The following is a 13564-nucleotide window of genomic DNA, read 5'->3' on the forward strand; positions in this document are numbered from 1 at the left end:
TGTACTATTGGCCAGCTCTAGTTTTTTATTAATGTTAATATATTTATTATCTATAATAACATGAGAGATATATCGAGAGGTTGGCCGGCGGCGGCAGAGTCTCTCTCCAGTTGGAAAGTTGTTGTAGGCTCGATTGAGGAAGTCCACGTCTGCGGCGGCTTCTGTTCTCGACAGATGAATGCTCAGCCTTCATGACTCGGATCGAACCCTCATAAAGCCCTTCCCGCTGGAAGCTCTTGCTAAGCAAACATGCTGCAGACATTTGTGCTGGCGCTCTGAGATCCGGCGAGGGTGATTTCTTCTGGGTGATTCAGATGAATCATGTCGTGTGGCTGAGTGATTCACATATGCTTCTCTTCTCAAGAACGGAGACCGGAAACAAATCAGTATATCACCGCGTTTGCTCAGTCAGGTGCGTGAGTAAAACAATACTCCATACGGGTTTATATTTATCCGTTTGCTCTAAGCTTCACAATGTTTAAAGTCCCCATGTAGTCAAATATTTTATCCCTTAAAACTCATCTTTAATCATCAAAATGACATATTTAAAAGTTTTTTCTTGTGAAAATAATTTTCTTATGTCTTAAAATAGCTTGAATGTAACTCTACACCCTTGCCTCATTTAATATACGTGGATATATGAATATGCAAATTAGCCACGCCTCCCGATCCACTGAACTGTAGTAAATGCGAAACGATGGTATACTCGGATAATGACTGATAAAACTATGTTTTTACTAGCGGACAACTACAGTGAATACTCTAACATTCGTTCAAGTTACTTACTTGACGATGTTGTGTCCTAAAATGCCTTTAAGACTGAATGCCGCCGTTTGTGATTCCAATTCGCACCCGCGAGCATATGTGAGTGAAGTGCAGACGCCGATGCAGGAGAGGTGGGTCTGACTCTGGGCTACTTTTACACTGTTGCCGCAGCTTATAATGCATGTTAGCAGTTCTAAATTCACATTATTTTTGGTTTTGTGCTGGTATCGGTATATTTTGCATGCTAGTGATAGGAATCTATCCCTTGACGTGATTGGTTATTGAATTTATTGAGAGCTGTTTCAAACCGTGTTTCTGGGTCAGTTTTTGGGAAACTACAGTTTTAAGGAGAAAATACTCAGCAATGGTGTTGATTAATGGATTGGCACATGGTTTGTCTAAAAGCATATTAAAAACACCACATAGACAAATAAACAACATTAAAACAACTTGATTTTCACTACAGGGGACTTTAAAAATAGTAAATATAGTAAAAATCATCACAGCATGTTTTAAACACTGCTTCTCCCAAAATGTATTCAAGTAAAGATCATTTAAGAATGATATTTTTTAACATGTAACACATTTAAAAAAAAAACATTATATGCATATCATATAATAAAATATATATATATATATATATATATATATATATATATATATAGATACACACTTTCACAGACTTTTACATTAACTGTTCCCTCCTGCCCAACTCAATCCCAGCAATCTTCAAGAATCGGCTAAAAACACATCTCTTCCATCTTTATCTGACCCTTGAACTCTAGCTCTCACGCTCTATTCTAATTCTATTCTTAGAAAGAAAAAGAAAAACTTGCTTGTTTTCTTTAAAAAAAAAAAAAAAAATCTTTTTATTTATTATACAATTAACAAAAGTAAAAAAAAAAATGCCTCTAACACTAGCTTGCTCTATTCTTGTTCTATTCTATCCTTTTTATTTTTATTTATTATATTAAAAAAAAAACCTTGCTATGTGTTCTGCGTTAAACTAATTGAGAGTTGTCACAGCACTTGTATATCGTTGCTCTTTTGTTGGTTTTGATTGATTCTATTGTCCTCGTTTGTAAGTCGCTTCGGATAAAAGCATCTGCTAAATGACTAAATGTAAATGTGTGTGTATATATATATATATATATATATATATATATATATATATATTATGTGCATATAATGTAATAAAAATCATATAATTATATAATATTTTTATTAGATAATAGATTATCACTGTATTATGAATATTTAATAATATAATATTTATTATATAATGTTTATTATGGATATTATATTGAATGATGTAATTGTATTTAATATTCACAGTATTTAATTTTTATGTAATATATTGGCCAGCTCTAGTTATTAATATAATATTTATTATATATACTTATATAATATAAATAGATCTAATATTCTCCATATATTTACAATATCTATTTATGTAATGTTAAATATTGTATCTCATAATACTATTTAATGTTCACAGTATTTCATATATATATTTAATATATCACCCAGCTCTAGTTATTTCTATCATTTTTCATATACCCTAATATAATATAAAATACATGCAATATTCACAATGCATTATATAATATTTATTTTATTTATTGCTCATTCTAGTTTAGTGTAAGAACACAATCTCCTGTGAGGATGTCATTTATAAGTATATAATATTTTGTAATATATTATATATGTATTTATAGAATGTTTAGTAATATTTTAATAAATTACATTCAATATTCAGAAAATATTTCATATTTATTTAATACAGTGCCCAATGCTAGTAATTGATATAGTATTTATTATATAATCTAATGTATTAATATAAAATATATGCACAATTCACATTTAATATTTATTTAATATTAAGTTCAGCATAAGAGCAGGCACTATAATATTTGTTTATATAATGTTTAATACTATAATAATATACCCAACATTGACAGTATAAGGACGTCATTACTGAGGCTCCTCACTGAGCTCATAAACAGACTTCAGTCGGTGCGGTGAAAGAGCTCTTCTCCTCTCGAGGCTCTCGTCAGATAAAGACAGGTTCAGAGGTGACGCTCACACCGTCGTCATGGCAGCCCTGGGTGCTTTCATTCAGGCAGCGGCTCGGGGAGCCGGGGTCCTCACTCAGGGAGATGCCAGAGGATCTGAAGCTCTCTGCAGTGGATATGAAAACCGGCCCGCTGGGGTCCGCAGCTATTGTGCTGCACTTCTGGTGGCTTTATTAGAGCCAAAAATTAAAATACTGCTGTCAGTTTCTCACTGAGTTCTGCTCCAGATCCTGAGAGAGACTGGATTCTGTGGAGCAGGAAAGGAGATGTTTAGCAGTGTTCACGCTACTCTATGTGTGTGTTTATATCGATTTGTAATATATATTTCTATATTTAATACATTCAAGCAATCAAAACCAACAAAATAGCAATAATATGCAAGTTACTTAATATAATGAATGTAAATCAATTTAATGAATAAAATAATCTTGAGTATAATAACAATTAATAATACATTTTACAAATACAAAATGCCTAATATGTATGTTTATTATATACACATACATAAATGATAATCTAAAATAATATATAAACCATTTAAACAAAAATAATCTAGAAAATAATGATATAATTAATACATTTAAAAATACTAAAATATGTATGTTCTTTATATACACACATACAATGTAAACTAATATATATATATATATATATATATATTTATTTATTTATTTTTAAAATGTTTGATTAATTGTTGCTATTCTCAGTATTATTTTTATAAAATTATTTATGTATTATTTAACATTTTAAAAATATATAATCAATTATTTTTTAAAATTATTTTTATTGTTATATTCAAGGTTATTGTATCCATTAAATGGATTGATACATTTTATTTTATATTATATTATGTACATATGTATATAATGGATCAGCATACATATTTTTAAAACGTATTATTAATTTAGCTATATTTATGATTATTTTATTTCTCATATTATTATTATTTGATGTTATTGAAATCTGAATTTATTAAATATTGAAATATTTGTTAAAATAAATTAATAAATATGCATGCATGTATATGTATGCATGTGTATTATTTTTATATATATTTTTTATTTATATATATTTTTACATGTATACATTACATATATTAATTTTATATATACAGTATATATATATATATATATATATATATATATATTCCTTCACTTATTTTAAGAAAGAAACTCCCAGGGATTTGGATCATCATGAGGGTGAGTCGGTGAAGTTTTCTGTTGACCAAAACCATCTGAAGAATCTGAGAAGGAGATTTTGAGAATATTAAGATGTGTGAATATGAGCAGGAGTTTCTCATTTGTCGTGCTGTAAGTTTTTGCCGTGTTCTTAAGAATGTAGCGTGTGGGAAAGCTGAAGACATTGACGGTCATTTTATTCCGTGTCTGCATCTCCAGAGAGACAAGCAGAACACAGAGACAGAGACGCATGCGGTGTGTGACCTTTGACCTTCAGCATAAACAAACCCATCGATCAGATAAAGAGAAACCAGACGAAGACCTCACTGCTGAGACGCAGCTCCGGACTGTGTTTGATTCAAGCATCTTTAACATCATCTGACATGACATTCAGTAAGAGTTTAGAGCTGTGAAATAAACGTGAATCTTTGAGCTCGTATTGAGATTACAGACTTTGTTATCTGTGTTTCTGTGTTGGAGAAGTGATTGAGATGTTAGAGATGCTTCTCTCTGAATATCTGTGAGATGTGCTGCTCTGGTTTCTCATTAGCTGCAGTTTTGGGGTTTGTTATCGAGGGAGTTGTTTTTTCTAAATGAGTGCGTTCATTATAAACAGTATGCATTATTAATGAAGCCACGACGCAAACCCTGTGAAGACGCGTCGCTGCAACTTTTCCATGCATTTGCAATTGTGTCTTCGGATGTGGATGTGGTTACCTTGTTTTGTGTGTTTAAATGTCATGATTCTGAAATCAGAGACGTGAATGAGTTCAGGTCCGGTTTAAACCTTGTTTCAAACACTCCTCTGCCTTCTGCCAGATTCTCAGCTATTACAGTTTTTTTCAGCGGCTTGCACACATTTTCAAAACGTTGCCTCTTTTTTTTTTTTTTAACTTTACACACAAATCCAAGAATTGCACAAACAAAATGCCTCACTTATCTCTTGCAAAATGAAGCACTGTATTCAAAATATCACAAACACATCTCAAAAGCAAACATTTGCAAACACCTTTGCCATAATATTAATTCCTGTTAGATTTTTGTGTGTTACGTAGATAATTGTGTGTTGTGTTTTGCAAAAAGTGTTTTATGAAATTGAAAACTGAGTCAAAGGCTGAGCATCAGTGTCTGGTTTTGCAGATTTGGTGTGTGCTTCTGCTGTTTGAGTGTCAGCTTTCAGAAAATTGTGTGACAAGTAAAGATTTTGTGTGGAAGCAGTTGAAAAAAACTGTAATGTGTGTTGTTATTGATTTGGCAAACATCTCCATGTTTCTGTGTGCATATGCAGTGTTTGTGCCTCAGTCTGACGGGGTCTTGAGATGTTGCTGATGCTGCAGAAAGTCGTCGTCTCGTCTCACACTTTCACAGAGTTTTCTCCTTCTCTGTGTTTGCACAGAAATATGCCTAAGAACTGATGTAATGGCCAATCACTGATGGTCTTACTGACCCAAACTTTGGAACAGTAGTGCAGATTAATAATATCAGTAAGAATGTTTGATGTTTTTGAACGAAGTCTTCTGCTTAGCTAGGCTGGGTTTATTTGATCAAAAATGCAGTAAAATTGTGAAATATTATTACAATTTAAATCAGCTGTTTTCTATGTGAATATCTATTAAAATGTAATTTATTTCTGTGATGCGCAGCTGTATTTTCAGCATCATTACTGCAGTCTTCAGTGTCACATGATTCTTCAGAAATCATTCTAATATGCTGATTTGCTGCTCAAGAAACATTTCTGATTATTATCAATGTTGTGCTGATAAATATTTTTGTGGAAACCTTGATGCATTTTATTTTTCAGGATTCACAGATTAATAGAAAGTTCAAAAGAACAGCATTTATTTGAAATATAAATCTTTTGTAACATTACTAACTTTTGAGCAATTTAATGCATCCTTGCTGAATTTATTTTGATTAGTAATAATTTAGTATTGCATGCGTGCGTTTGTATTTGCGTGTGTGTGTGTGTGTGTGTGTGTGTGTGTGTGTGCATGTGCATGTGTGTATGTATATTCGCCTGTGTGTGTGTGTGCGTGTGTGTGTGTGTGTGTGTGTCCGTGCGTGTGTGTGTGTGTGTGTGTGTGTGTGTGAGTGAGTGAGTGTGTGTGGGTGCGTGCGTGCGTGTGTGTGTGTGTGTGTGTGCGTGTGAGTGAGTGAGTGAGTGTGTGTGTGTGTGTGCGTGTGTGTGTGTGTGTGAGTGAGTGAGTGAGTGTGTGTGGGTGCGTGTGTGTGTGTGTGTGTGCGTGTGTGTGAGTGAGTGAGTGAGTGCGTGTGTGGGTGCGTGCGTGTGTGTGTGTGTGTGTATGTGCGTGTGTGTGTGTGAGTGAGTGAGTGTGTGTGTGGGTGCGTGCGTGTGTGTGTCCGTGCGTGTGGTGAGTGAGTGAGCGAGTGCGTGTGTGGGTGCGTGTGTGTGCGCGTGTGTGCGTGCGTGTGTGCTTGCGTGTGTGCGTGCGTGTGTGTGCATGTAAGTGTGTATGTGCGTGCGTGTGTATATGTGTGTGTGTGCGTGCGTGTGTGTGTGTGTGTGCGCGTGTGTGCGTGCGTGTGGAAAGCTTCTCTTGATGGAGCCACAAACAATAATTGGCTCCTAATGCTTCTGCCTATTTGTATAATGACCACTTGTATTAATTTCCGTCATGAATATGAGCGCAGCACTCGCTGCTAATCAGAGTCAGCGGCTGGTGTTGCTTCAGACGCCGCGTCTGTCCTCGACCGGAGCAAAAGTGCAGCTTTAAATCAACTCGTTAATCGTCTAGTGTTTATATAACGATCTGCTCAAACCTTAACCATATTTATTCAGCATTAAATTAATCAAAAGTGACAGTAAAGATATTTATAATGTGACAAAAGATTTCAAATCAATACTGATCTTTTGAACTTTCTATTCATCTGTGAATCCTGAAAAATAAAATTTATTAGAGTTTCCACAAAAATATGAAGCAGTTGTTTTTAACCAGGATTATTGCAAAATAAGTTTGAAAAAAAAATACATAATGTAAAATTATTTGAAGTAAAAGACATTACCATTTTTTTTAATTTTAGTTTTGATATACTAAAATAACAAACTAAAAGTTAAATAAAATTAATACAAACTTAAAATTGAATAAAATTAATTTAAAAACTGCTAAAAATTACTAAAAATGTAATAAATTCAACAGAAATTCAAACAGAAAATCTAAAAATAAATGTAATCCAAAATACTAATAAAAACTATACCATAAATTACAGTATCTCAACATTGATAATAATCAGAAATGTTTGTTGCGCAGCAAATCAGCATATTAGAATGATTTCTGAAGATCATGTGACACTGAAGACTGGAATAATGATGCTGAAAATACAGCTGCGCATCACAGAAATAAATTACAGTTTAACAGATATTCACATATTTTTACTTTATTTTTGATCAAATAAATGCAGGCTTAGTGAGCAGAAGAGACTTCTTTAAGAACATTAAAAATGCTCACCCAAATGTTTGACACATTAGCTCACACCTCCTTCAGAACACCCTAGCAACCTCATAGCAACCACTCTTATTTTTGCATGACTCACATTTACTTTTACCTTGCATGCCATTTACATTCACCTAAATCTTTTTTTTATTTATTTTCTCTCATTTCTATGTACCTTTTCCAAGAGAGAGATGGAGAAAAGCACTTTTGACGATTGACATGTGGCAATTTCCCTTCGTTAATAAAAGTGCCAATTATAGCTCTGAACGTCTCGCTGACAATCAGACGATAACGAGCGTGCGTGTGGGAGAGAGAGAGACAGGTTCACGATTGTTTGGTGTGTTGATCTGCGTGTGGATTGGCTGATCTTCAGCTCTATGTTTAGCTCATCATAACACTGCAGCACAGAAACACACACACACCGGCCATCAGACCACAGACACTCACTCACTCACTCACTGCAGAGTTATTACCGCGAACTTAAAACCAGGAAAAAAAAAACAGTAGGCAAGGCAAGTTTATTTATATAGCACATACCATACACAATGGTAATTCAAAGTGCTTTACATCAAAGGAATTAAAATAATCACAACAATAAAAGCAAGGAATTAAAATCATAGAAATTAGTTAAAAATAAAAAATGGAAAATGTAGTTATAAAAAAGTTACTTGAAATAAAAATATATATATAAAAAAAAAGTTGCAACTCATTTTTAAAATGACTGATATTAGTTATTAAAAGTACTAAAATAACTTTTAATTTAAAAAAACCTACCATATATAGACAGATTTAAGAAATATATAGTATAATATAGCATAATATAATATAATAAAACTATAATAGTATAGACAGGCAGACATATTAAAAAAAACTAAAAATAAGACAAAAATGGCAAAATTACTAAAACTTTAATTATGTATTATTTATTTATTTATTTATTGTAATAAAAATGGAAATATTATAGTATATATAATATAAATAGTATAGACCAGGTTACTAACATTATTTTTTTTTAAAAACAACAACAAAAAATCTTTATACTTTAATACTTTATTTTTCAGTTAGTTTCCAAGGTAATATTTCTAAAATTAAAAGTATTAGTTTAAAAAACAAACAAACAAAAAAACTGCACAGATTGTTTTTTTTTTTGTTGTTGTTGTTTTTTTTTTAAACTATATGCACAGATTTAAATAAAAAAATAGAAATGACAAAAACACAACAAAATGACTAAACCTTTAACTAAATTTAAAATAACAACAGAAGAAATATAAGCAAACTAATTCAAAATATTAGTAAAAACTATATAATAGTTCGGACTGTTTTATTTATTGTTTTTGGCTTTACTCTTAACACTTTGATTTTGAGTTTATTTGAATGTGGTTAAACGTGTCACACTGGTATTGATCACTAAAGAATCGTAACGTTAAAGCTGACGTGTGTCATGTTTACAGTGCTGGTTGCATCAAACAGATTTGTTAAATGATTGTTTCAGACATGTTTCAGATGAAGGTTAAGCACAGTATTTGATAAGTGAGCACGTGTTCCTGCGATATGTGTCTGCTTCGTTCTCCTGATGCGCTGCAGCTCGAGTGAGGCTCAACACGCCTGTCAATGACTGATGAACATGGATTAGTGTACTTAAATCAGCATGAAGTAAAGTCTTATCAAATTCAGTTTAGAATGATCACTTCTTTCAAATTTATTATTATTATTATTTGCAATTTAAGTAATTCATCTTTCCATATTACCAATAAATGTGTTTATTATTATTATTATTATTATTATTATTATTAGCTATTTGAATAATTCATTATTCTTCCCACATTAATAATAGGTTTATTATTATTATTATCACTATTATTATTATTATTATTATTATTAAATAATTTGTTTTTAGTTGACATGAAGAAGCTTATATTATTTTTTATTATTATTTTCCATTAAAATAATGCATTATTTTCCCATGTTAACAATAAATGTATTATTATTATTATTATCATCATCATCATCATAACAATAATCTTTTGTTCATTGATATGGAGATGGAGACGCTTGTATTATTTTTTTTATTATTATTTGCCATTTAAAATAAATCATTATTTTCCCATATTAACAATGCATTATTATTATTATTATTATTTAAGATTTAAATAATGCATTGTTATTATTATAGAAAGTTCTTTTTTTGATTACAGTAATACAAATTTGAAGGAAAATGTTTTTAATTGCCATGAATAAATGTCATAAGCCAAATAAACTTCTTTATCCTCATACCAAACAATTTGAAGTTGTTTTCTCTTGATTTCAGTGTGATATTTACAGGTTTTCATGAGATTCACTCATTAGTTTAATACAGTAATAAGTGGATGTGCGTCTCTCTGGACTGAACACACACTCGTGTCCCTCAGGGGCCGAACTGAACGAACATCGTCTCCAGCATCTGCCATAAACACACACACATGGAGCCGCCGCTGGGCTTTTATTTGCCTGTTTTCTTTAGTAATTTGAAGGCCACATATAATCACCTTGGCAGGCCGAGAGCCCAGTGGATTTGTGGGTAATCCGCATTGATTTTTTTGTCTTCTGCGTCTCTCAATGGTAACATTTCTCTGATTACATCACAGGATTGATGATAAAGACACATCAACTCAACTGAATCGCATTCACAGTGTATCTCGCAGTGCTTCTGCGTTTGTCGCTTCGCTTTGGATCGCTCCGCTGATATCAGAACGATTATTACTGTCGATATCTGAGCGTATGCCAGTCTGACCGCTCGACCCTCAGCCGCACACACACGGCCCACTCATTAAATATTAATAAACCGTAATGGAAGACGATAAAAAGGAAAATTGCACATCATATGCAATACTTAGTTTTTATCAGCAGACGAGTCCTTTAATGAGAGCAGGAAGCCATCAAGTTATTTTTAGAGGCAGCATAAATCAAATTATGAGAAATAATTCATCATTCTGCATCTTAATTCTCCTTCGCCCGTCAGTGTGTCTCTGTTGTTTATTATGTATATCTGCTGATTTGATGAGGATTTCAGCTCCAGTAAGTCTCTCTGCAAACATCAGATTTCTACACAAAATCAGCACCAAAATAATTTCAGATCTTTACTTTTTATTTTCTGCTGGTGAAGTGTTAAACCACAAGTACAGAGTCGCCCTTATTGTCTCTAGATGAGCTTATTTAAGGTGTTTGCATTTGATTTTCAGTTCAGTTTGACCTCAGACAGTCAGGATTTTCACATTTGATTGGAAAAAGCAGGCTTCTGTGGATAATAAAGAAACGTGGGTGTTGCTGAAGTCACTGACACAATGCTGGAGTTGTTTCTAACGCTTTTGAATGTAGTTTCTAGTGCATTACTATGTGGTTGCCAGATGTTTGTTTGTTTATTGTATATATTTATTCATTTTTGTGATTTATTAATTTATTTATTTGTATCTTTTATTTATTTTATATCTTTATACATTATTTTTTTATTTATTATTTGTTTAGATTTTATAAAATTTATTTGCTACAATTTTGGAGTGGTTTGTAGTACTTTGCTATGTGCTTGCTAAGTGTTTATTTTATGTAATTATATATTTTTAATTATTATTTATTTATTTGTATTTTGTTTTATTTGCTAGGGCTGTGATGGTGACACGGTGTTGTGATATTAATTATATTTATACATAAAAATTATATGTATATATATTAGGGATGCTCATTTTAACCGTTAACCGACCCCGTAATAATTTCGACCGATTAATACAATAAGTTAAACGGTTTAAAAAATTATTTTTTTTAGTAATTTATCAAACATTTTAAAAGGTTTGCTGCATGGTTAAAATACGCTACGAGTATAAAAAAAAATTCATTTTTTAGAGAGACAAAAAACATAAGTCGCGTATAAGTCACATTTTATTATTTCATTCTGAAATAGGCCTAATGCCGACGCGAAATGTTTACAAACATTATAATAAACACTGTAAACATAGCTAGGCTATTTTAGTTCCCCTCACTCCACAACAAATCCTTACAAGAATTAAACATATAAGAAGCTATATAAACGACAAGCCAAAACAAATTAATTTAGGCTAAATTGAAACTGAAACCAATGTTGAGTCTTTCATTCGACACAAAATCAATTTACTACATACTTAAACTGAGCAGTGTGCTTTTTTCCATATTTTTAACTGACTGTATTTTATTATGATAATGAACAGGCTGCATTGTCAAGGTAGCAGTGTTTAACTGTGTGCGTTTATATGTATGTATGCGTAGACACGGCTCACTGTTCCTCCACCAACCAACCAAGCAAGACAAGTTAACTCCTCGTCTGCACGCGCTCTCTGTGGAATAGGAATCGCGGTGTATGTTTCCACATTTCTTGTTAGCATCTTTCATTTACCGCTGCCTCTTTCATATTTAGAGAAAGCCTCACCAATACAAACCTGACCAGCCAAGCATTTGCAATCATGTGAACTTGAAGACACTTGTACGAACGCGGATGCGTGACATGAATGGAGATGGTTCCAGATCGGCGATGTAGTATTTGGTTTCCCAACAAGGTTCATCGCTCAACATGAAATAAATTAGCTGAATGCAGAATAAACTGTATTTTCCTGCGCTCAAACCTGCCAATCTAAAGGAAACGCTGTGTATGGCATGAATTAGCATAGATTTATAGTCTAAATAAAACAATTTGCAACTGTTACTATTATTACACTTGCATACAAATTTTGTATTATGCTTCTTATAGAGTGTGTGACGTCACGTGCATTACTGCCGGTGGCAATAGACAACCACGGTGGCAACCAACCACTGCAGTGATGCAGTTGTCACGGCAACCGTCACAGCCCTATTATTTGCTAAGGATTTTGGAGTGGTTTGTAGTCTATTGACGTGTTTTTAGGGTGTGTTAGGTGGTTTCTATTTATTTACTATAACAATTTATAAATCTTGCATTTTATTTTAATTTTTTATTAAAGTATTTATTTATTTGTATTTTGTTTGTTTTATTTATTTATGAATATTTATTTATCTGTATTTATATTTATTTATTACTTTTTTCATCTGTTTTTACAAAGCATGTACATGGTTTACGAGGTACGTATTATTTTATTTTGTACAAAAAATATTTCATTACACAAGAAGAAAAAAGGAACAAAAACAACAAAAAAACTAAATAAAATAAATACATTTAAAAAAAAATAATTTATTCATTCAATCATTTGTTCATTTATTTATTTGCTTGCTTGCTAGGGTTTTTGGAGTTCTGTGTAGTGCATTTCTGTGTGGTTGCTAGGGTGTTTTGGGTGGTTGCTAGGTGTCTAGTATGAAGAGAGTCCCTCATGATTGGTCGGTTGTCTTTGTTCCTCTGCTGATCTCAGGTCTGTGCGATGGCTCTCCTGAGAGCAGTGAAAGCAGAGCATCAGATCATCTGCTGCCAAACTGAAGGAAGATCTGTGTGATTTACAGTCAGGCAGCTCTAAAACAGTCACTTTCTCTGTGCATGTGACCTCACGTTCAATACAGAGGCCATTTGGAAACAGGAAGCTCGTAATAAAGGTCAAAGATCCTTAAAGCACTTACTGAAGTACATTTTTTACATCCCATCGCGTCTGCGTGATGGTTCAGGGGGAATAGCCTGATGGATATTGAGGCTTTATGGAGCTTTTGCACACACATCAACACTTCTGACTTTATTGAAGCGTAATAAGCAGAAAGCTGCCTGTAAATGTAGGGCTGCACGATTAATCGAATGTGATTGTCATGCGCATCTCGATCAGTAAAGCCAGTTCTGTGATTAGTAGTAAATCTCCATCACCTGCTTTCAGATGGAGCAGCATAGTAGCCGTAGTTCTCTGACAAGCTATGCCAAAAAATCGCAGACGATATCATTGTGCGATTATGAAATCGTTCGCAATAATGACAGCTGTTTGCGTAGCTTCTCTGTGTAGTAAATGCTTCTCCATCTTAAAGCACGTGAAAATACCACATTTAATAACATGTTTTAACTCCAAACTCACTTCATAACGTCAGTCAGTGTTTCAGAGTGTTTGAAATAAATCCTTCTGTGAGATGATGTGGCTTCTTACACAGA

The 13564-nt window shown here is 32.8% G+C and overlaps 1 protein-coding gene across 3 annotated transcripts in view; it reads left to right on the forward strand.

Moving 5' to 3' along the window:
- The window catches only part of unc5cb (unc-5 netrin receptor Cb), a 217120-nt gene that overhangs the window by 145139 nt on the left and 58417 nt on the right, over positions 1-13564 (forward strand). The window lies entirely within an intron of this gene.

The sequence above is a fragment of the Onychostoma macrolepis genome, chromosome 10 (genome assembly GCF_012432095.1).
Source record: "Onychostoma macrolepis isolate SWU-2019 chromosome 10, ASM1243209v1, whole genome shotgun sequence".
Lineage (NCBI taxonomy): Eukaryota > Metazoa > Chordata > Actinopteri > Cypriniformes > Cyprinidae > Onychostoma > Onychostoma macrolepis.